Source organism: Aethalodelphis obliquidens, unplaced genomic scaffold (genome assembly GCF_003676395.1).
Source record: "Aethalodelphis obliquidens isolate GAN/ISIS:26980383/991018 unplaced genomic scaffold, ASM367639v1 scaffold44, whole genome shotgun sequence".
Classification (NCBI taxonomy): Eukaryota; Metazoa; Chordata; class Mammalia; order Artiodactyla; family Delphinidae; genus Aethalodelphis; species Aethalodelphis obliquidens.
The window spans coordinates 16,235,259-16,258,355 of record NW_020837988.1 but is presented as its reverse complement, the minus strand read 5'-3'; the positions used below and the strand labels follow the sequence as shown (position 1 = coordinate 16,258,355).

Genomic DNA, 23,097 nt, shown 5'->3' with positions numbered 1-23,097 from the left:
AATCCAATCAAGCTTTACAGTGAAGTTGAATGGGAGTGAGAGGTATTTAATAAAAGGCTGTTCTGTCTAAACAGTGATTCAGGACTTTTTGGAAGCTGGGAGAGACGAGCTGAATGGCCCACTCCAGGTTCCCTAAAGAGGGTTTATGCATATTTTTTGTCTTAGGTTTGTACCTGTTCTGTTTTTTTCTAGCCACATCAACACCAATAAGCTGAGCTCTCAGGCTCTGCTGTATCCCACAGCCTGCACCTGTTTCTCAGAAATGTTTCACCCAGTTCTTCTTTTATCCATCCAGTCTACAGGCCTCTCATCAGCTGTTTATGAAGCACCTACTGTGTGTCAAGTACTGTGTTATGCAGTAAGGTGAATAAAATACAGTTCAGGCCTTCCAGGGCATCACACTCAGATGGGATAGACAGGTACCCAAGCGATCCCCCGCCTCCCAGTGTGGTAAGTGGGCCTCCCGGGTAACACCCGGCCCTAAAAGGCAGGTCTCAGGGGAGGCCTTCTGAGGAGGGGGTATCGGAGCTAAGTCTTAAAGGACAAGAGGAGGGGGTATCAGAGCTAAGTCTTAAAGGACAGATAGGAGCTGTTCAGGCAGAGATGAGGGAATGATCTAGGCTTATGAAAGATTTGAAAGCAAGCGAGAGTTTGGTGATTCAGCGACCGGTAAGAATACAGTGTGATTGGATGGTAGGGCTCAGCGAGGACCCAGGCTGCATTTGCCAAGCCAAGGCAGTGTGTGGCTGCTTCAAACCACCTTATTGAATATGTGGTGTTGGTTTATTGACATTGAGCTCACAGCCAACAGCCCCGTAACTCGTGCCCGCATGATGCTTCCCTAATGCACATGTTTTCTCCATGAGGCGCATCACAGCCTTCTTGTGCTTAGAAACATTAGAGCCATTTTAAACAGCAAAATCAGGGAATTCCCCGGCGGTCCAGTGGTTAGGACCCCGCGCTTTCACTGCCGAGGGCGCGGGTTCAATCTCTGGTCGGGGAACTAAGATCCTGCAAGCCATGTGGTGTGGCCAAATAAATAAATAAAATAAAGGACAGATTTTTAAACCATAAAAAATAAAAGCGAAATCACCAGCAAAACCCACAAAACTAAAGAAAGCATGGCAAGGCGTGGCACTCAATAGACGGAGGAAAGGACACTTGCTTACAGGGTGAGAGCTGAAGGCAGAAGAGAGTAATGCCTTGCTAGACCTCGGCTGGGAACGTGCGAAGTTGGACCAATCACATTTTTGGCCCCCTGCACATATCCACAAATGACCACAAAAGTGCCACAAGTATTGATTTGGGGGGGTACAAATACATTTAGGGAGTGGGCAAATTCACAGATATGGAGTCGTGAACAATGAGGATTATCTGTATTTCAAAAACGTAAATATGAACCCCTAAATTCTCGGTACTGCCAATGACCACTGTATTCAGTAAAATATTTTGATTTCTCCTAGAATCCAAGTGAGTTTAGAGGTATCTATGAATTTAAGACTAAAGATCTGGGGACATTTGTGCACTGTTGGTGGGGATGTAAATTGGTGCAGCCACTATGCAAAACAGTATGGAGGTTCCTTGAAAAATTAAAAATAGAACTGCCATATGATTGGACAATTTCACTTCTGCGTATTTACCAGAAGAAAACACAAACGCTAATTTGAAAAGATACATGCACACCAATGTTCACTGCAGCATTATTTACAATAGCCAAGATATGGAAGCAACCTAAGTGTCCATTGATAGATGAATGGATAAAGAAGATGTAATATATATATATATATATATATATATAGGAATATTACTCATTCATAAAAATTTAAAGAAAATCTTGCTATATGCGACAACATACATGAATCTAGAGGGCATTAAGCTGAATGAAATAAGTCAGACAGAGAAAGACAAATACTGGATGATCTCACTTGTATGTGGAATCTCAAAAACAAAACAAACAAACATAAACCAAAAACAGATTCAGATACGGAGAAAACGTGGGTGATTGTCATAGGGGAGGGGAGTGAGGTTGGCGAAATAGGTGAAGGGGATTAAGAGGTACAAACCTCCAGTTATAAAGTAAATAAGCCATGAGGATGTACTATACAGCATAAGGAATATGGTCTATAGTATTGTCATGACTCTGTATGGGGACAGAGGGTTATAAGACTTCTATCATGGTGATCATTTCATAACATATGCAAATGGCAAATCACTATGTGGTACCCCTGAAACTAACATAATATTGTACGTCAACTAGATTTCAATTTTTGAAAGAAGACTAAAGATCTGGGACTCATGGAAAGCCATCTTACACTGAAGCAGTGTTTAAAACAGACCATCCTGCGTCATTCTAGAAGGACAGCCTGTCAGAGGGTGACTTACAGCTCATGGCCTGATGCTAGGGAAGCCAGACTACTGAACTAGCAGACTCATTTCCGACTGGAGCAAAGCAAAGTGCCTCAGAGCCCCAGAGGGCTCTCTGCTCTGTCAGCTGTCAGCATCCACACTGTCTGTATTCGCCTGTGCAGGAGCGTCAAGAAATCATGGGTCTTGAGCTGCCACTTGCTGACAGAAACGCAGCAGGCTTTGCCCAACAACGTGTTACGAGAACAGTCTCGGTAGTCGGTGCTTCAGAATTTTCCAGAACAGTGATAAATAAGTTCCTTAAGCTGCTAAATCCCAGGGACCCTCTGGGGCAATTATTTATGTGAAATGCTAGACATGGGACTGAGAGGTTTTATTTAATATTTAAAAGTATAGGTAGTCTCTTATATAGGAAAAAAATAGTTATACAACACAGTTCCCTCAGAGTCTCAACTTGGAGCTGTCCCACTGACTGCATGGGGACTTTCCTTGACCAAAAAAGTATCACTACGATGCTTAGAATTTTATTTTTAAGGAAGGCATGCCACGAACTGCCTGGGTGGTACCTAACGCCAGAGGGTTTTTTTTGCATTTCCCCAATTTTGTTTGAATTTGTAAAAGGTGGATTTTATTTTTAGAGTAGTTTTAGGCTCAAGCAAAACTGAGTAGAAAATACAGATGCAGTTTCCACACACCTCTTGCCCGCTCCCAGGCACAGCCTCACCCAGGATCCACATCCTGCGTCAGAGTGGTAACTTTGTTACAATCCATGAACCTGCACGGACACATCATTAGCACCCAAAGTCCACAGTTTAGAGTTTACTCTTGCTGCTGTGCATTCTGAGTTTTGACAAACGTATAAAAATATAACAACGTGTATCTACCATTAGAGCATCATACAGAATAATTTTGCCCTAAAAATCCCTCTTCGCCCCACCTCTTCCCCCTTAACCCCTGAACAACTACTGACCTTTTTACTGTCTCCATGATTTTGCCTTTTCCAGGATGTCATATAGTGGGATCATATGCAACCTTTCCAGATGAGCTAACCCTGAATGTGTAAGATCAATATCAATTAATAAATAAATCACTTATTAATCAATAAGTGCAAATCACTATACTGAGAGCAACTTACAGTCTTGGTTATCATTGTTTTCGCCCCATACAGTTTGTTGAAAGGATAAACAACCTCCTTCTCTGATTAAAAAAAAATCAGGACACTAATAACAGTCAGTAATAGTACTTAGAACTTGGTATTACATAGAAAAAGAAATGATAATGATATTTACTCTGAATAAAGAACAGCTTGTGGGCTTCCCTGGTGGTGTAGTGGTTAAGAATCCACCTGCCAATGCAGGGGACATGGGTTTGAGCCCTGGTCCGGGAAGATCCCATATGCTGTGGAGCAACTAAGCCCGGGAGCCACAACTACTGAGCCCACGCACCTAGAGCCTGCGCTCCGCAACAAGAGAAGCCCTGCTCGCCGAAGTCTGTGCGCAGCAATGAAGACCCAACTCAGCCACAAATAAATAAATAAAATAAAGTTTTAAAAAATGCTTAAAAAAAAAAGAACAGCTTGTAGAAAATAAAGTACAAACGCCAGACTATAGCTCATGAGATGCGACTCAGGTCTCAATATTTTGGTAACTTTTAGAATTCTTACTTTTTTCAGTTTTATTAAGATATAATTGACATATAGCACTGTATAAGTTTAAGGTGTACATCATAATGGCTTGACAGATATATATTGTGAAATAGCTACAACAATAAGTTCAGTTAACATCCATCACCTCATATAGTTACAAAAATTTTTTTCCTTGTAAGGAGAACTTTTAGGATTTAGTCATCATGTTGTACATTACATCCCACTTTTAGAATTCTGACTACATCTTCCATAGAGTGGGATTTTGCCAGTGATGGTACAGTTTAAGTGAAAGTTAATATTTAAGTTGATTTCAAGTTCTGTATTTGGGGCTCCCCTTTGAAAACTCCCCAAATTACCTGACACTCCCCTAAGCAGGCAGATCCAGAGTGTCTGGGCAAAGCCAAATATAAGGAGAGGCTGATCTCATGGATCTGTTATGCCTTGTCCCTATTTCTGGGCCCCAGGATGACCTTCGCTTTTTTGACAACAGAGCTACACTGCTGAGTCATGTGTAACTGAAACCCTTGTCTGCAGTTCGTCCTGCTTCTTGCTGGAATCCAGAAAACCTAGACAAGGGGCAATGTTCTCAGCAGGATAATGGAGGGAAGGAGAGGTGGGTAAGAGGCATTCAGGAAATATAAAGACAGAAAGGAAAATTTGGGCCTAAGCGATAATTAGCAAGAGGTAAGTCCAGAGAAACTAAGGCATGGATCTGCCTCCTTTTATATAATTGAGGTGTTTACAAATTTGCCTGTAAATCAACTTACATTTCAAACGCATCAGGGGAACTGACATTTAGGGGAATCTGGATATGGTTCCCTTTGCATAGTAAAGCATTTGTCTGTAATGTTAATACTCACTTTCTAATCTAGCTGTATTATATTGATACTCCCCTACGTTGGCTTTGAGAGAGGACTGTAGGTGTCTCATCAAAGCACCTTGCCTAGCAGACAATTAGACGGAACAAATACACTTCAGCTGTCCAAATACTCTGCCTGGTTGTAAATATGCCTTCCAGTTGGAATGATTAGGGGAGGTTTTGGTAAAATTTGAGCTAGGTTTCCAAAGTTAGGTAGGATATTGGTGAAGAAAGAGCAAGGACTTTGCAGGCAAAGGAAAACCCCAGAGTAGAACAAGAGTTCCAGTCAAACAAGCTCAGTTGGCCATAGAGTAGATGAGAGAGAAAACTGGAAAGGACGGAGGCTCAGATGATAGGCTGGGGGGGGGCGGGGGGGGGGGGGGGGGGGGGGGGGGGGGAGGTGCAGATGAAGAGAAGTTTAAGGCTAAGGAGTTTAATTTCACTTAGGAAGAAATTAGAAGCCTTTAGGCGGGATGAGCTGATATAGAAAGAAACAGAGAAGGGACACCAGTAAGGTCACTACATATTGAGAACCAAATAAGGGTCTTTAGGATGGTGGCAGTTGGAACAACAAAAGGTCAATTCTAGAGACTCAGAGCTTAAGAAATTGGCCCCCATCTCCATCATCCACTCAGTGCTCCCGATAATACATTAATTAAACCCCTGTGAATAAAGCATCTTTAATTACCTGCTTTTTGTATTAATCTGTAACATACAATACTGCTTTGAAAAAATATATGAGCTATGCAAATTAAAGCTTTAATACAAATTCCCATCTTAGGACAAGATGGCTGTCTCCAAGCCCTCATACACTTAAAACCTCCCACTGCCAGGGCTTAAATTAGATGTTGGGGAGACAAAGCTAAGGACAAAACCTAGATGTTGGCTGACTGAGAGAATGAAAGCCCCTGGTCAGTTTCAGTCTGAGGCCGTGTTATCCAGGTGAGAATCTCCAGCAGCATTTAGAAATTCAGATCTCAAGCTGTTTACAGTTTAACAGTGTTTCACAAACAAGGTAAAAATAACTGTATATGTGAAAATGCTCTGTAATGTGATAAGTGCCATTTGAATCTTCATCTAATTTAAGATTTTATTCTTGGGTCACAGATGAATAATAGATTCGAATGCTCCTTGTTAAAACAAAAAACCAAAACCCCCCAAAACCTTGCACTACCGTATTACAATTGAGTCAGCCTGTTTTCAGCATATCTGCTAAGGAAAGAATTCACCTTGATCGGTAACAAAAAAGGTGGACGGATTGAAAGGAAGCAGATCCGGGGAACTGATCTCCAACAAGGGGAATCATTTCGGGAAATTCAGGGGAGGGTGGGGGTGCCAGCGATAAGGAGGGCAAGCCCGAGGGAGGTTTGAGGTCCAGGGTGGACGGACTGGAGGGCTGGCCATGTGGAAACCCGCCCAGAACCTCTCCCAGACAGGACATCACCCCAGGACGACAGGGAAAAAAAGGGGCAGCGGACCTGGGGGCGGAGCACCCAGCCTCTTCTCGACCCAGAGAGCATCCAAGCCTCCCTCCCAAGGGAGGAGACCCCTCAGACAAGACAAAGGCTCCCCTAGCAGGAGAAGGGCCAGAGTGCGCATGCGCATTGCGGTCAGCGCCGCGGCCCAAGTCGTGGGAGGGAGGCGAGACCCGGGAAGGGAAGCTCAGAGAGGAGAGAGCCGAGAGGCTAGGATGGGCCGATCCTTGGAGCTCTCGCGCGCGCCTACTGGTGGCCGGAGGAGAACACGCCCGCGGAGGCCTTACGGCCCGCCCCTCCCCTCGGGAGGCTCGTGCTCCCGCTGCTCGCGCCTGCGCTGCCCGCCGGTCTCGGCAGCGCGCCCTCTTCGCTCGTGCGCGCGCTCGCAGTCTCCACCACCCACCAGCTCAGACACCAGCAGCAGCGCCGCCGCCACCGCCCACCTTCTGCCACCGACACCACAGCCACTTTCTCCTCTGCTTCCCTCTACTGTCCTCGCCCTCTGTCGACTATCAGGTAAGTGCGAGGCTCCGAAATTGGCCTCCCCGTCCTCCCTCCTGCAACCCCATGCCGCCTCCCCTCGCCTCAGAGATGGGTTTCATGAGGTGGGCATTGGTCGGGGGCAAAGGCGGCGGCCCCTCCTTGCGCCCTCAGCGCTCCGGCGCCTGGATTGGGGCGACTTGGAAAGGGACCCATGCAAGGGATGCACGCGCGCGCGCGCGCGCTCGTGTGTGTGTCCTGAGGGGGGGTTGTCTACACGACCCGCTTCTCGCGGACCCGTCAGATGTTGTGCCCACAGGGTGGGGCGCGGATGGCGGTGATCTGGGGGAGGGGGCTGCTATGCACTCTCGAACACCGCCTTTTGCCGCAATGGGCGTATGACTGTGTGTGTGTCGGGGGGTGGAGGGGAGTCCGGTGACGACCCCCGAAACCGAACCTGTAATCCAATTTCTCTGCCTCGGTTTGCCATCAGCTCTAAGGAAGGTATTGATCGGGTTCTAGAAAAGATGACTGCCTGCCAGCCCCTCCCCGGCAGCGATTCCAGTGGGGCTTTCGCTGCCCTTGGTTTAAGGCGGTGGCCCACCCTCTCCTCGATTTCCTCCTTCAGAAACCCGCTGGGGACATTTGAGGGCTGGGAGTGGAATTGGAGAAATGGGGAGGGGTCTCGGCGCTGTCACTTTAGTCGCCCTTCCCCCTGCGCGCTCCTGGCACCGAGACGCAAGCAGCGCCGTGCCCGAGAGAAGACAGCGCGCGGATCCCAAGGTGGAGGCTCGAAAAGGCAGGGGTCACCTGGCCTTGCGATGTGGAAGGATTCGGCAGCTGCCGATCCCGGCTCGAGGGCGCGCACAGCCGCAGCCCGGCACCAACCCGCTCAAGGGCTGCAGGTGCATTTCGGGGCGGGCCCCATTCTCTGCGCTCCGCGCCGGGCGTCCGGCTTGTGCGCTCCCTGCCGGAGGCGAGGGGCTGGCGCGCAGTGCTCGCCCCTCACTGCGGCAGTGGGTGTGGACCTGGGTGGGCGAGGAGGGGGAGGGAAGGCTTTGCCTCCTCCCACTTCCACCCCTGCTTTTTTCCCCTCCGAACGCGAGGTGCCATCTTTTTGCGGTGTGTCACGTCTTTACAGTACCATGCCAAGCCGGGTGGCTGGGCTTAGGAGGACAGGGCGGGGACTGTCATTAAAGGGGGGAGCGCAATTAGCGCTGAAGTCTTGGCATTTTGCTGCTGCGGTCTTGAGCACCGGGGTCGTTCACCCGGAATCTTCCTCGGGGGCCCGATGCTTTGTTTGTAGGGCTACGTGATCTGCGTTGCCAGCACTGGTTTTTGGCTTTTATTCTACGAGGGTGTTTAACCAAGGTTCCCACCCCTCCTCCCGCTTTTTGCCCCTCATTTCCGAGCCCTTTGTTAGCTCTCAGAGCTTGCCGGGGTCGAGAAACTCGAGTTAGCCTCGGGGCACGCATGGAAAGGGCGTCACCCCGCGCAGCCCCCTCCCAGAGCCGGGCCACGCGCCAGAAAGCATCCGCGGGGCTGAAGGGGTGGGGTTCGAGGTCTCCGAGCGCCTTGCGGGTCGCCGCGAAGGATCGATGCCCCTCCCCACACCCGGAACGTCCCGGGGGCCATGCCCCACCAGGCTGCCCACCAAACAGCACCAGTGACTCCCGGTGGGAGCTCGCAGGCGGGGCCCCGCTTCGCTTCAAGCCCTGTTGCTTCGCCAGGCAGGAGATTGTGAGGAGGGGCCGTGAGGTTTCCTCGGGTGCTGCGGGCCACACCCATTTTTATCGGGAGGACTGGGATGGGGGGCGCCGAGGGGAGGTTGTCATGGAGACCACACGCTCCCCGGGCCCTTGGGGCGTGCCCCGCCCCTTCCCAGCAGAGATGGAGAACCCTGGGACAAGCAGGGCCGCCCCTTCTGGCTCCTGGAGGACGCTGGAGGGAGACCCGCACCCCCAACCCTGAACCCGTGCCTGTTCCTAATTGGACTCCGGCGGCCGCAGCCACCCAGATAGGCATCTCTCATGTGTTTTTATTATTATAGCCGAATATTATTTTAGAACTGTGCGGGATTTTCACTTAAGATCCCGAGTTCGCCGCCGCCTTGAAACCAGGAGGCGGGGGTGGGGAGGGAGGGCTAGAGAGGCGGGTACGGACCCCGGCGAACAAATCCGAGCCTCGCCCTCCTTCCATTAGCCGGAGCCTGGCCGGCTTTCTGATTAATTCTATCGCTGGAAACTGGTGCGGGGGCGCAGTTCTGAGAGGGATGAGCATTTTAGGGGCCAAATCGTCCTCTCGAGCCGCGCAGGTTGATCTGAATATTCGGGAATGACTCGGCGGGGCGTCGAGAGGCTGCCCGGGGCCAAGCCGAACCTTCTCTTGGCTTCAGGATCAGAGCCTCCCTGCAGAGCTGGGCTCGGCACGGGTGGGTTGGAGAGGTTCAAGGATCAATTCGAGCATCTTCCCCGCCCCTCCCCACAATAGAGCTGGACAGGAGATTCTGGTACCAGAGAGAGCGAGGGTCTTAGAGCGGCCCTGGGAACGGGGAGCCCGCGGCCGCCGCTGCTCGGGATGGACCGGGGGCAGAGAGGTCATCTCCTGTCGGTTGGGGGAAAAGGAGCGAGGCAGAGGCCAGCGCGTTTAGCTCAGTGCCGGGAACAAAGCGCAGTACGGCATCCGCGATTTTACTCTTTGGAAATGTGTTGGCGGTTTGGTAAGGGCTCTCTGGTCGGCAAGGCCGGGGTTGGGGGGCTGTTCACGGAGGAATCCCGGGGGCCTGGGGACGGTCCTTCGTACGCGTATCGGGAAATTCCATCCCTGGCTCTGGGCGCGCTTTAATTACACGGCTTCCTACCCGGGAACGCGAGAGATGCCCCGTTTGCGCCTACGCTCCGACGCTGAAGCTGGGGCCAGCCGCCGCGCCTGGGTTTCCTGGGTTTCCCATCGACTCCTGTCACCGAATCTCCAGCAGGTGGGGGCTGTTTTAAGTCCCGGGAGACCCCGCTTGGCGTCAGGCGGTCCGGACCCATAACTCCATGCGCGAGTCTCCGGCTGGTCCGGGTTGGGATGGATGGTGGGACCTGGGACAGCGAATGCCAGCCTGCTCCTCTGGGCCACCGCGCGCTCAGGCTCAACAGGACAGCTTTGAGTTTTATCTGATCCCCGTCCCTCCAACTGACCGATCCTACGACAGAAAGAGAAATGAATGCCTTTCCTACCATAATTAATTAAGGTATTTTTTGTGTTTTATGATGCTGCTTATGTTTACCACATAAGAATTGCTTATCCATTCCTCCGTCTCCAGACCTTCCCCTAAATAAATTAATAACATGCTTCTCCCAGAGCCCGCTTCAGAGTGGCTCTTGAAGCTAATCAATTTCTTGACCAACATTTGCTTCTGTAACAGCTTGTGTTTACTGCAGTAACCTAGCTTGGCTCTTGGCGTTCAACGTTGGACAATTTGCGGGAGGTGTGTGTTGGTTATGCTGGTTTTGGGTGAATGACAGTCTGTGTCTGTCCGACCTCCTCTGCACACGCCCATCTTTGAGTGGTTTCTAATATCAGGCACAGATCCCCCAACAGGAACAAAAGAAAAGGGTTATTCCCACAAATTACAAGAGGAAAACTTACAATCAGTTTGATTCAAGAAGGGTCAGATTTATTCCAGTTGGGAAAGTGTCCTTTCTGTGGAACATGCCCTTTGACCCACATGCCCTTTGAGAGCTGTGGCAGCCTGCAGATGTGGTAGGATTGGGGTGCCCTTTGTTTAGGCTGAGTTTTCCTTCTGCCCTTTTAACATCAATTCATGAAGCCCATTGGTTGAAAATGTTAAGGAATTGTTTTATTCTACCTTCCCTCGGCATTTATGTACATAAATGTATGTATATGATTTGGGTGGCTCCACAGCTGTGTTCATGAACATATGTTAGTTTTCAATTAGATTGTGCCTTCTGTTTAGTTAATTACTGCCTTCCTTCCTCTCACCTTGAAATCAAGAATCACTCATAAATAAAAGCACCCCTAGGGGCTTAGTACAGTGCTAGACATACAATAGGTCTTTGGGCCCTGCTCATTTAACAAATGAATGGATAAAACGGGAAAATGCAGGTTAAAAAAGGTGGTGGAAAGAAAGCAGAATGGGAGGAGGGCTTTATTCAAGGTCATGGCATCAAGAAGTTTTGGGGACAAATCCAGTCCAGTTTGTCCCCTGCTCTGTGTCAAAATGACACCCAAAAGCTGCCTGTACCCCTTGGTGCACCTCCATGCCCTCCCCTCCCCCACTGCTTCCCTGCCTTCTCCCTTCCTGCTGCTTATGGCCCCACAGCCTGGTCCCCACTGCTCACCTCACCCTCATTGGCCAGCAGAGTGGAAAGGGGAGAGACCACACTCCACCCCCAGGGGGAGGAGGACCCTGCCCTGCGACCTTTAGCCCTGCAGGTGCTGTTCCTGCAGGAGGTCAGAGGGATGGAGGTGGGAAACCCCCTTTGCCTCTGCTCCTTCTTCTTCCTCCCACTTCTCATCATCCCACTTAGAGGACCCCCCAACCCCTCCACGTCCCCAGAAACACCCACCTGCCCGACCATTCCTAACTTGCCAGCCTAGATGCTTCCACTAGTGACTTGGAGCTGGCATGGGAGGGCCACCTCAGCAGGTGAGAGGAAGGGAAAACCCCAGCCTCACCATCTGGGCTACAGCAGGGAGAGGAATCCGATGTTCGAGCTGGGACTCTCAGCTGGTTTCCTGTAAAACAGTGGTTCTCAAGCCCTGGGGCCACTTTAATGTCTAGAGACATTTTTTTTTGTTTTCACAGCTGGGCAGGGGTGCTACTGGCATCTAGTGGAAAGAGGCCAGGGATACTGCTAAACATCCTACAAGGCCCAGGGTGCCTGAATGATCTGGCCCCAAATGTCACAAGTGCCAGGGTTGAGAAGCCCTGCTCTAGAAACATTGTTACCCTGGCACCATCATCTTAGTGGCATCTTACATTCATTGAGTATCTTCTTGGAGGCACTGTTCTAAGTGTTCCCCAGAGATGATCTCATTCGATCCTCACAACAACCCCTTTAAGTAGCAGTTTGTATTATCTCCGTATTACATATGGGGAAACTGAAATACAGAGAGGTTTAGTAACTCACTTAAGGTCACACAGCCAATGAGTGGTGGAGCTGGGTGTCTGACAGGAGCCCCTGCCCCTTCTCAGCTACATGTGGGCTTAATAGGCCTTTGTGGGCTAGCGGGAACCACAGCGCGATCTATAACATTGACCCAGCGGAATATACTAATTCCAAAACCACTGACGCGCATGTGAACTTTTGTAAGAGTCTGTAATTGGAGCACAGCCTAAAGCTCGGAATTTCGGCCTTGACACGTGGAACAAGAGATTTTACTCAACCTCTGTGATTCTGTTTATAAAACAGGGAAGATATCCTGGGGACCTTAAACCTCTTCCCCCAAATCCAGGATTTCAGGACTGCTCTGTCACACAAAGGAGCAACCAGGTCTGACTGTCTTAAAGAAGTCTGGAAATCAAGATCGGGGGATCATGACATAGACTCAAGATCAAATCACTGAAGTTTTAGGGACATTAGCTCTCCATCTTAGGTTCTGCACCTCAGAGGCTGAAGCTTTGGTAACTGCCACTGGGACCCAACTCGGAGCCTGTGGGTGTGAGAGGAGTTGGGCGGGCATAGGAAGGACCTCAAGCCAGAATCTGTCTCCCTTGGCAAAGGTGGGCCTGGGAGCTTTTCTCACTTCCTGGGGCCCAGGCTCTGCAGTAAATATTCCGTTATACTGTGGTGTAGAGGGACAGCCTGGAATCCTCCACCCACAGGACTTACTGCCACTCCACCCAGCTACGATTCTGCTGCTTCCCACAAGCGCCTGTGTGGGCGATCGGACACACACCACACACGCCGGACTCACTTCTGTTCCCTTGCCAAAGGGGTTGCTGTCCAAGACCTCTTTCCCTGCCTCGGGTGCCATGCTCCTGCCATCTCTGCCAGGTTCCTGTCTTGCACAGATGGCCCCCACCTGAGGGTGGGGAGGGAGCTTGAGGCCAGCTCGGGGTGGTTTTCGAGCTTTGGGGATTCTTTGATTAGGAAACATTCTGTAGGTGTAGGAATCGGCTTCCACAAAATGCCAGCTTGGATGACCTCCAGGCGGATTTTCTGAAATTGTGTTTTCTTTGTCGACATTTCTGTGCTTGCCTCGATCAGGAAGGCTAAGAATTAACCCCCAAGAAATGCATTTTGTGCCTCAGCTATTCAAGGAAAGTTTGTGAATGCCTGGAGGGCAGATGCTGGTTTTCCCTGGACGGGTTCCCCAGTGCAGGGCAGTGTCCTGCATGTAGACACAGTAGGTTTGGCCTAATGGTTGAGGGTGGGGCCTCGGATCAGAACTCCTGGGTGCAAATCCCAGTTCCCCTACTCACTGCGGGGCCTAAGCTGTGTTGTTTAGCCTCTTGGAGAGTTTTTTTATTGTTTGTAACTTGGGGTACCTATCTCACAGTTGCTGTGGGGTTTAAATGAGGTAGTGCTTAGCCCAGGGCTAAGGGCCAGGGCCCAGGGCTCAGCACATAATAATTGCTCATTAAATGGCTTTGTGGGCAGCAGCCTGTGAGCAGACCCTTGTGATTGGATGAATGCGCAAACTACTGACCTTGGTGATGGAGTTAGTCGGAACAGATACATTGTTACACTGAGTAGGGATCAAGATAGAAGTAGGCAGTTCTTTCTGGAAGCAGGCGCTGTCGTCTGGGTGCTAGTGGAGCCCCCGAAAATCACACACACCCACGTTTAACTGCACACAACAGAACTCTTGCCACAGGCAAGCAGAGTGACTTGTCATTTGTTGTCCCTGCTTCTGCCCTCTTCCTTCCTGAAATCTGCTGCACGCCAGGAATAGCCTGTGTACTGTCCACGCCAGCCTGAGCTGAACCACCCTCCCTCCCACCAGCCTGGGACTGGCGACCTGGCTTAGCAGGTCGGTTCCGAGATCTTACTAGTTTACTGATTGAATAAAAAGCACTGATGAGATTGAGAAAGTAACAACTAATGGAAGACAATGGAGGAGAGATTCTACAAATGAAATAATGAAGCAGTGCTGAACTTGGTAAACTCAGAAGTAGGCTTCATGGTGGCGGCTGAGAGTCAAGAAGAAAAAATGTTAAATAAAGCAAACTCAATGTGCTCTGAATCCAGGGAACGCCAAGCATTCGATAGCCATAGTTATATCTGAATTAATAAATCTGGTTTAAGAAGCTTTCTTATCCATGGAGTGAATACTGAGAGTCATAATACATGTTTCTTTAAAAAAAGTCATTAAATCAGAAAATGAAAGGGACTTCCCTGGTGGTCCAGCGGTTAAGAATCCACCTTCCAATGCGGGGGACACAGGTTCGAACCCTGGTTGGGGAACTAAGATCCCGCATGCCGCGGGGCAACTGAGCCCATGCGCCACAACTACAGAGCCCACATGCTGGAGCCCGTGCTCCACAACTGGAGAGAAGCCCGCCTGCTGCAACTAAGACCCAATGCAGCAAAAAATAAATATTTGTTAAAAGATCATAAAAATGATACATATATATTTTAAACATTTAAATTAACCAGATAGTTGTGCATTTATTCCTCCATCTTTTGCTGTAGGGCCCAGACCTTCTTTTGGTGTTTAGGTCAGCTGGTTGGAATTCCTTGTCTTTCTGGCCTAAGCAACACCCATAATGCATTGTCTAGGACTTCCAGCTGGTTGGAGCGAGGGCTTACACGGTGTATAATCTGAATGCAGAGTCTCTCTAGAGTTTTACTATTTTTTTCACAGTCTTTAACATCCTATTTGATGGTTAAAAATTGACTCACCTTTATGAAGTCTCTCCAAGTATTCAGCTTGATTTTCTTAGAGTCAGTGAATGATTTTCAGAATTCATCTTACATTTGACACTTGCATGTCATCAGCTTGCACTGCATTTAAGTTGTGTGACTACCGTAACAAATATGATGGACCTAGAAGGCTGGCGGTGGTAGGAGGAGGCCCTGGCTGTGGACACCAGGCCTGGTGGACCCAGCCTTGAATATTTACACTCCTTCATTTCTGCTCCTTACATGGTGTCAGGCAGGAGAGGGCCTGCTGTGGAGACTTTTGTGTTAAGTAAATGATGGGCATCGTCTTCCCCGCACCTCTTGCCTGTCTTCCAGGACTAGCACGGCACTTGGAGTTCATTCACCTAGAATCCCAACTAAAGGGGGCATTGCAAAATTCTCCCCATAAAACTCAACATAAATTTAAATTTCCTTTACCATGTTAACTCCCCTTAGTGAAGGAGTTTTAGATCAAGATCCAACAATTAAAAAGCCGTTTTCAAATCAGCAAGTTAGAATTAAATCTGAAGCCATTGATAATGATGTTTCATTCATGGGCCTCCCTTTGGTCCCGTCTGCTTCACTGCTAAATCAGGCATCAAAGAGAAGAGGGACATCAATTATCTCTGGTCCCAGCTGCTGGTTTTCCTTGCAGCCTATCGCCCAGTTTTCTGGTTTCCCGGGAAGGCTGGGTGATGTTGTCTTGGGACCTAAGCTTGTAGTTCTACAAAGAACCTCAGGAGGCGCTTTCATCCTTGTGTCCTCCTCTTCAGGACATTAAGGATATTAGAAGACCCCTGAGTCCATAATCGCCTGTGATGTGATCCACTGCCTAATGCCAAGAAGGAAGTGGCAGAAAGGACCAATTCATGGAATCCTAGAACTGTGCCCCTCACCCAGGATAAAGGACAGCCCTTCCTCCGGAAGTAGAACCAGAATTCTAAATTATGTGTCCACAGAATTGTCCTGGCTCAAATCCAGTTCTGCCATTGATTTACAGATCATTTCAGAGGTGCTTATTTTCCGTTGTTCTTGATTGGACAGTGATACCAAACCACTGTGTTACCTCATTCCCTCTCCCATGATCTCAAAAAGAGGCTTATTGGATAATTAATAATCTAAAGGCTTAAGGACTCCCCTAGTGGTCCAGTGGTTGAGACTCCGCACTTCCAGCGTAGGGGGCACGCGTTTGATCCCTGTTCAGGGAAGTTCTGCATGCCATGTGGCACAACCAAAAAAAAAAAAAAAACACTATAAAACTCTTAGAAGAAAATACAGGATAAAAGCTTCAAATCATTACACGTGGCAGTGATTTCTTAAATATGATACCAAAGGCACAGGCAACAAAAGAAAACATAGACAAATTGGAGCTCATGAAAATTTTAAAAATTAAAAAATAAAGGCTTAAGTGCCCAAAAGAAGGTTACAATTTACAGAGTCTCTTTGGTTTAATATTTAAACATGAATATTCACTACCTTATTTATTTTATGTCTGGGCTTTTTATATTGGGTTTGCTGAAAACTGGAACAGCTTTCAGCTTTGGTACTGGTCGTGCATCAGAATTTAAGTCAACGTATGTTGATAAGCCAAGCAGAAGTTCTACATACAAATAAAATAGTTGCATGTAACCTGCTACTTTGGGGCAACGTAATATTCGTTTGGTTATTGGTATTACTTGGTAATAATGGTTTGATTCGTATGAAACCTGTCCCTTTCAAAGTTGCCACTTGCCAAGAATCACCAGGAATAGCTTTTGGAAGAGTCGCTAACTCTTCTGCCATCCATTTTCTGTCTTGTCTTTTTCCTAAGAACAGGGAAATTCTACACTGTCCCCACTCCATGGCACAGCAGTTCAACTTCTGCCTCTGCTGTCGCCATGAGGCTGGCTTAGAAACGAAGGATTTTGCAGAACATCCCTAAACCTGCTTGAATAAAGGACTGATCATTCAGAGACTCACCGGAACCTTCTTTAAACCTGTTTAATCTTTTCCCCAGGGTTAATCTTGTGGGGATAACATGCCTCCTGGGTGTCTCTCCACTGGGTGCATTTCTTCCCCCTTTAGTTCTGAAGTCCCTCCTTTCTTAGCAGCACGGTGAGTGATGGCTGCACTCTGTTCCCTGCAGAGTATTAATACAGACTGAATACACTGAAATAAATCCCTTTCAGTGTCACTAACGTGCTATGAATAATTATGAACCAATGTTTGATGTCTCATGGCAAATGCAGGGAAAAAATAGTTTTAACCGACAGGATTCATGTTATAAGTTGACAATCTGGGCCAAGTGAAAATCTTTTTAAAACATCTCCTGATCTGAACAATAAATCTTGCCAGCAAGACTGAATTCCAGAAGTTAGCCATCCTCTTATTTTGTGGGGCCTCTGTTATCACTCACTGCTTGGGCTTACCCAGCCCTGAATTTAATTGCAATCTTCCTGTTTACCTACCAGTTGCGGCAGTAATTAAGATTTCCTGGAATTCCCTTGTGGACCAGTGGTTAGGACTCCGAACTTTCACTGCCAAGGGCCCAGGTTCAATCCCTGCTTGGAGAACTAAGATCCCACAAGCCATGAGGTTCGGCCAAAAAAAAAAAGATTTCCTGAACCTTCATTGTTCCATCTGTAAAGTGGGGATTATTCAATCTTCCTTCTCAAAATGGACAATAATGTGGTCTTTCTTCTCACTGGGTAATCACAGAACTGAAATGAAACAATCTAGGAGAATTCCTTTGGGCTTTTCAGAAAACAAGTGCCACAGGGGTGGGGGACGCCTCCTGGGAACCACAGTCATGCACCTGATCTGAAGTCTCTGTTGGGCTGAGCCTGGAACAGTACAGCCGCTGCTGCTACCTCTCTCCTTTAGCGCCAGCCAGACGGTGCACACTGCTTCCCAGGAGTGCGCACCCAGTCAGCTGGGCCTGAGCCCTGGATGGATAGACAGATGGCCGCAGTCCAGCTTGTCCTGGTCTTATCTGCCCCTTCTTTGGAGGGGAAGCCGATAGCCAGGTGCAGGACAGTGGGTGGGGTTCCTTTAGTGTGACCTCAGATGATAGCCCATCCTGCCAGTGGGACTTCCTGGGCTTATGCTGTGACCTTCAGAGGGAACTAATTTCCTGGGAGCCTTTCTGTTTTCTCAGGGGGTTTCAGTTTCCTCCTAATCAAGCAGGGACTTGGTGCAGAATCTCATATTCTAATTATGCCCAGGGGCAGCCTCTTCCCGCCACTGTGTTTAGCACGTGCAGGGGATCGTTTAGGTCAAGAGCGATTAAGGTCTGGAGTTGACTTTGATGGTATAATATTCTGATGGCTGTTTGGCAGCAAGAGGCATAGTGAAGGCTCATTAATTGAACGCTTGCGCTTGGAACTTGAATTGAGCTGGGGCTGGGCTGCAGTCTGTTTGCCTTTGCTCTGGGAATGGAGGGTTTCTCATGCAAGGGGACAGTGGGGAGTATTTTAGGGGCTGTGTGTCACCCCACCCTGACAACAGCCCGGCTGTTCTACTGAGTGGCTGGCCTTGAGCATCAGTCCTGGGTACCTGGTGTCCCCACATCATCAACCTTTGTTTACCCTGCTCTCCCCAAAGCTGTCCTTGTTCCACCATGGTCCTGTCCGCTTTGGTCACTGGAACCCGCCATCCTCAAGTCCCCATGTGGCAAACCTTGGAGTCTTACACTCTTCTCCCCGCTCCCCCTGCTTTTCCTGAAACAGACTTAACCATCATTTCCTTCCTCCCAGATGTCACCTGGACCTGCCCCTCCCTTTCCAGTGCTTCCTCACCAGCACTAAAAGGAATGTAGGTCTTATCACCTCACCCTTGGATCATTGTGGAAACAATGATGGATTGTTCCCAAGTTCGGTTCCGAAATTTACATCCAGTCCATTTTGCAGACCATTGCCAAACTCTTCTTCCCAGAGTAGCCCTGTCCTCTGCCCTGCCCCATCCAAGCATGAGTCCAAGATCGCCTTTTCTGTCCCTTGCTGAGTCACGTCCCACCTCTCGCTGCCTGCCCAAGTCCGCATGCCTCGGCCTGGCCTCCCTGTCTGGTCCTACGGGTCCGGTCCCACCGCTGGCCAGCCTGCCTCTTGGCTTCTTCATAAACAGCATGCTCTTTCTGCCCCAGCTCATCCATGGTACCTTTGCTGAGAATGTCCCCTCCTCCTTCCCCTCTGCCGACCTTCCCTAATCTCTGTCTCCTCTGAAAGCCTTCTCCAGCTACTGCACTCAACAAGATCCGTAGATCTACACGTTTCATCTCTCAGCAGTCATCAGCACTGCAGAGGTTAACGCTTAATGGTTTTACCTCTTGCCTTTCTGTGTGTGCAAGAGGTTGTATGTTCTCTGAGGGCAAGGCTTGTGTCTTGTGTGGCTTTCCTGCTCCCCTGGGTCACAGAGCTTGCCCAGTCACAGAGCTGAGCACATACATAGCTCAAAATAATTACTCTGGAATCATGAAGCTGGATACTAATAAATCAGACAGGCTGATGTCAAATGAGTTTTACCCTTTTAAGTAAAGTACATTCTCCACCTCCTAGTACATGGTTCAATTGTTCTATATACTTAAAATAACAGAAGTCACATTTCCTTTAATATATTCTATAATTGTTGCTTTGCCTTACTTCAGACCAACTTAACTGTTATTCCATATTAGTTTTGCTGTATGAAGATGCTGATAATAATGGTAGTAACAGGTTGCTTTTATTTTCCTAAAAACATTGCTGCGTTTAACCCTCACTCCCCTACGAGGCAGGGATTACCATCCTCATTTTGCAGAGGAGCAAACTGAGGTTCAGAGATTTCACAGCTGGGGAGGGAGCCAGATGGTGCCTCAGTCCAGGACCTTGTCTTGCTGCCTCCATGCCCTCAGAGCCCCCGCATGGTTCCACCCTTCATGCCAACGGACATGTCTTTAGTGCTAATGACCGGAGAAGCCGTGCCCTCCGGCCTCGGTGATCGGGTCATATGTAATACGAGCCCGGGGAAAATATTTTAAACTGAAAGCTAGCCTCTAAACTGGGCTGCTGCTTCATGTCCGCGGTGACGGCAGAACCAAATTTAGTGTCGTGGGCGCGTCTACACTTACCAAATAGTGAAGCTCATTTTTCTGCCAGCATGGAAAATGTTCACACCTGCCACACTTCCATGGAGGGGTACATGGGACCAAAAGCCTGGAAAATGTGGCCCCAGAGGAGCCCTGGGGTGTAGACTCAGGGAAGATGACATTCAGGTTCCCAGGCAGTGTCTGCAGGGAGAAATTTAATTCAACGTGAGTGGTTTCCCTGGGCCGCCGAAGCAAGTCCCCGGCCATTAGGGAAAACGGGTTACAGTGGGAGGAGAGGGAGGGAGGGAGTTACAGTGGGAGGGGAGGGAGGGAGGGAGGGGTTGGGGCCAAAGCTGCGGCACCAGGCCCCCTGGGTACTGCCCCGTCCTCCTCACTCAGCAGTCCACTCTATATCCCGCAGGTCTACACCACTGCAGTTCACGCTCTAGGACCAGGAAAAGTGACGGGGATCAGGGAAGAGAGGGACAGACAGCCACGAGGTTGAGGTTGCACATACTACGTTACTTAAAGCCGCAACCTCACCGGGCACTTTGATGGTGTTGAAATACACTTCCCATAGCCACCCTTCCATCTAACTAAAACAAGAGTCTGGTCTCAGTCCTGTTCTTGCCTCCTACTTTCTCCCCCAAATTAAAAACAAAAAAACCACCGGCTATAAAGCCAAGATACCACCTGTGAGATCCTGCCCTAGTTTCTGATCTGTTGGGATTTTTGTTTTTTGTGTTTTTTGGCGGGGGCGGGCACAGGGATCATTTCAGCCTATAAATTGCCTTCAGGGTGAGTAGTAAGTGTTTCTTCAAGAAAATTCTTAAAAACACCGCAGACAGAAAGTTGGAGTGCCTGGTGGTACTTGGTGCTGGGCACAGACCTGGTTAGCTGCGTGGTTCCGGGCAGGAGCTGAGGGGTGTGGGCCCCTTTGCACACAGACCTGGATGCAGAGTTAGGAGGGGGAGGGATAAATTGGGAGATTGGGATTGACATATACACACTGCTATGTATAAAATAGGTAACCAACAAGGACCTACTGTACAGCACAGGGAACTCTACTCAATATCTTGTAATAACCTATAATGGAAAAGAATCTGAAAAAGAATAGATATATATGTGTATGCATAACTGAATCACTTTGCTGTACACTGCTTCCCTCCCCCCTCCCCCGCCCCGACAGGGACAAAGAAAATGTTTTTTTTAATTTATTTTATTGAAGTAGAGTTGATTTACAATGTGTTCGTTGCAGATGTTCAGCAAAGTGAATCAGTTATACATATGCATATATCCACTCTTTTTTTAGATTCTTTTCAGGCAAACCATTTAAATCCCAGCCATTTCAGGAGTGGCTCAGGCCCAGGTAGGGCTGCCAGAATTAGCAAGTTAAGACACAGAGGGCTTCCCTGGTGGCGCAGTGGTTGAGAGTCCGCCTGCCGATGCAGGGGACGCGGGTTCGTGCCCCGGTCCGGGAGGATCCCACATGCCGTGGAGCGGCTGGGCCCGTGAGCCATGGCCGCTGAGCCTGTGCATCCGGAGCCTGTGCTCCGCAACGGGAGAGGCCACAACAGTGAGAGGCCCGTGTACCGCAAAAAAAAAAAAAAAAAAGACACAGGATGCCTAGTTAAATTTGGATTTCAGATGAACAATTTTTTTTTAAGTGTAGTAGGCTACATAATGCCCCCTCTACTCTGAGATATCAGATCGTAGTCTCCAGAACCTGAGAATATGACCTTATTTGGGAAAAGGATCTTTGCAGATATGATTAAATTAAGGATCTTGAAATGAGATTCCTGTATTATCTGGGTCCTAAATGCAATCACATGTGTCTTATAAGAGCCAGACAGAGAGAGATGAAAAACATGGGAGAGAAGATGATGTAATGATGGAGGCGGAGATGAGAGTGATATGTACGCCTGCAGCCGCCAGAAGCTACAAGAAGAAAGCAAAGATTTCCTCCTAGAGCTTCTGGAGGGAGCATGGCCCTGCCAACACCTTGCTTTCAGCCCAGTGACACTGAGGTTGGACTTCTGGCCTCCAGACCTACGAGTGAATAAATATCTCTTATTTTAAGCCACTCAGTTTGTGATAATTTGTTAACAGTAGCCACGGGAAACCAATACAATTAAATACGTCTCATGCAATATTTGGGACACACACTCAAAAAATTATTTGTTGTTTATCTGAAATTAAAACTGAACTAGGCATCCTGTATTTGATGTGGCAATCCTAATTCCCAGGACCAAAGAAAGGGGCTTTTGAATTTGCAAGAAAGCTGGTTGAGCCTGTCAGGAAGTGTACCTCCTTATGCTAGGAGTCTTTGTAAACACAGTCCAACTGAACCAATTTGAACTTTACTAACTACCCTCTGGACAAAAGAGGGGGGCAATTAGACAGGTGTTAATGATTTATTTTTTCAGCAGTCGTTTGAGCTCTTCCCATAAAACAGAAGCTCTGTGTAAGGGTGGAGGAGATAGCCGTTAATCCGGTACATCTAGGCTAAGTTACAAACCGTTCCAGCTACATCACATGAAAAATGGCCATTAGCAGAGCCTGAGTGATGCCGCAGTGCATTGCTGATACTTGAGCTGCCCTTGGGAATCTTGTACCCTTTCACTGTTGGATGGTGGGGCCCGAGCAGAACAGCTGGGTAAATCCCAGTGGCTGAAGGAGAGGACTTCATGGCAGACCTGAAATGGAGGGAGGGGGCAGATGTTGCAGGAATGAGCTAGCTCTGGATTCCCAGGAGGAGCTCTCAATGGAAGTAGATGCAAAATGTCTCCATTGTGTCTCATGGCATCACACCCTAACACGAGTTAAAGACAAACTGGCCCGTTCTCCCATGCAGAGAGGGCTGCCACGCCCAGGCCAGGACATCTATCTTCAGAGGCTCAGACTCAGGCTCGAGGCGGGGCCGAAAGTCGCAGCTTTCCCTGCTGGGCTGCGGAGGGCTTCTCTTGCTTACCATTGGGCTCTCTGAAACTTGGACAGTCCCTGGACCCTCGGGCTTTTAATGATGCTCCCAGAATCCACGGTGTTAGAGCTTCAAGGGACCTTGGGTCATCCAGAACTGGCAGGGGGTCCTAGGACACCCCAGAATTGCCCCCAGATGCTTTACCATGCCTTGGAAAAGAGAAAAGCAAGTAGTTTACAGGAGAAAAAAAAAAGTGGGGGGGGTTACTAAACATGAAAAAGATGCTTGACCTGGCCCACAATTAAGGGACTGCTGATAAAACCACAGTAAGATGCCACTGTTACGTGGGTGAGATGGCCAAGATCCGGAGGGGCGGTAACCCTTGGCTGGCTGGGGTGTGCTGTCGGTGGGAGTGGAAAATCACCACTTCTGGAGAGAAGATTGACCAGATGCCCTT

At 48.7% G+C, this 23,097-nt stretch overlaps 1 protein-coding gene across 10 annotated transcripts in view; it reads left to right on the top strand.

Moving 5' to 3' along the window:
- Nucleotides 1-6,729: 6,729 nt before the first annotated feature.
- Nucleotides 6,730-23,097, top strand: part of MAPT (microtubule associated protein tau) — a 102,573-nt gene continuing 86,205 nt past the window's right edge. For all 10 annotated transcript variants that reach the window (XM_027081331.1, XM_027081329.1, XM_027081330.1 and 7 more), the window contains exon 1: nucleotides 6,730-6,859. The gene's annotated coding sequence lies outside the window, so the exon portion shown is untranslated. The remainder of the gene's footprint in view (nucleotides 6,860-23,097) is intronic.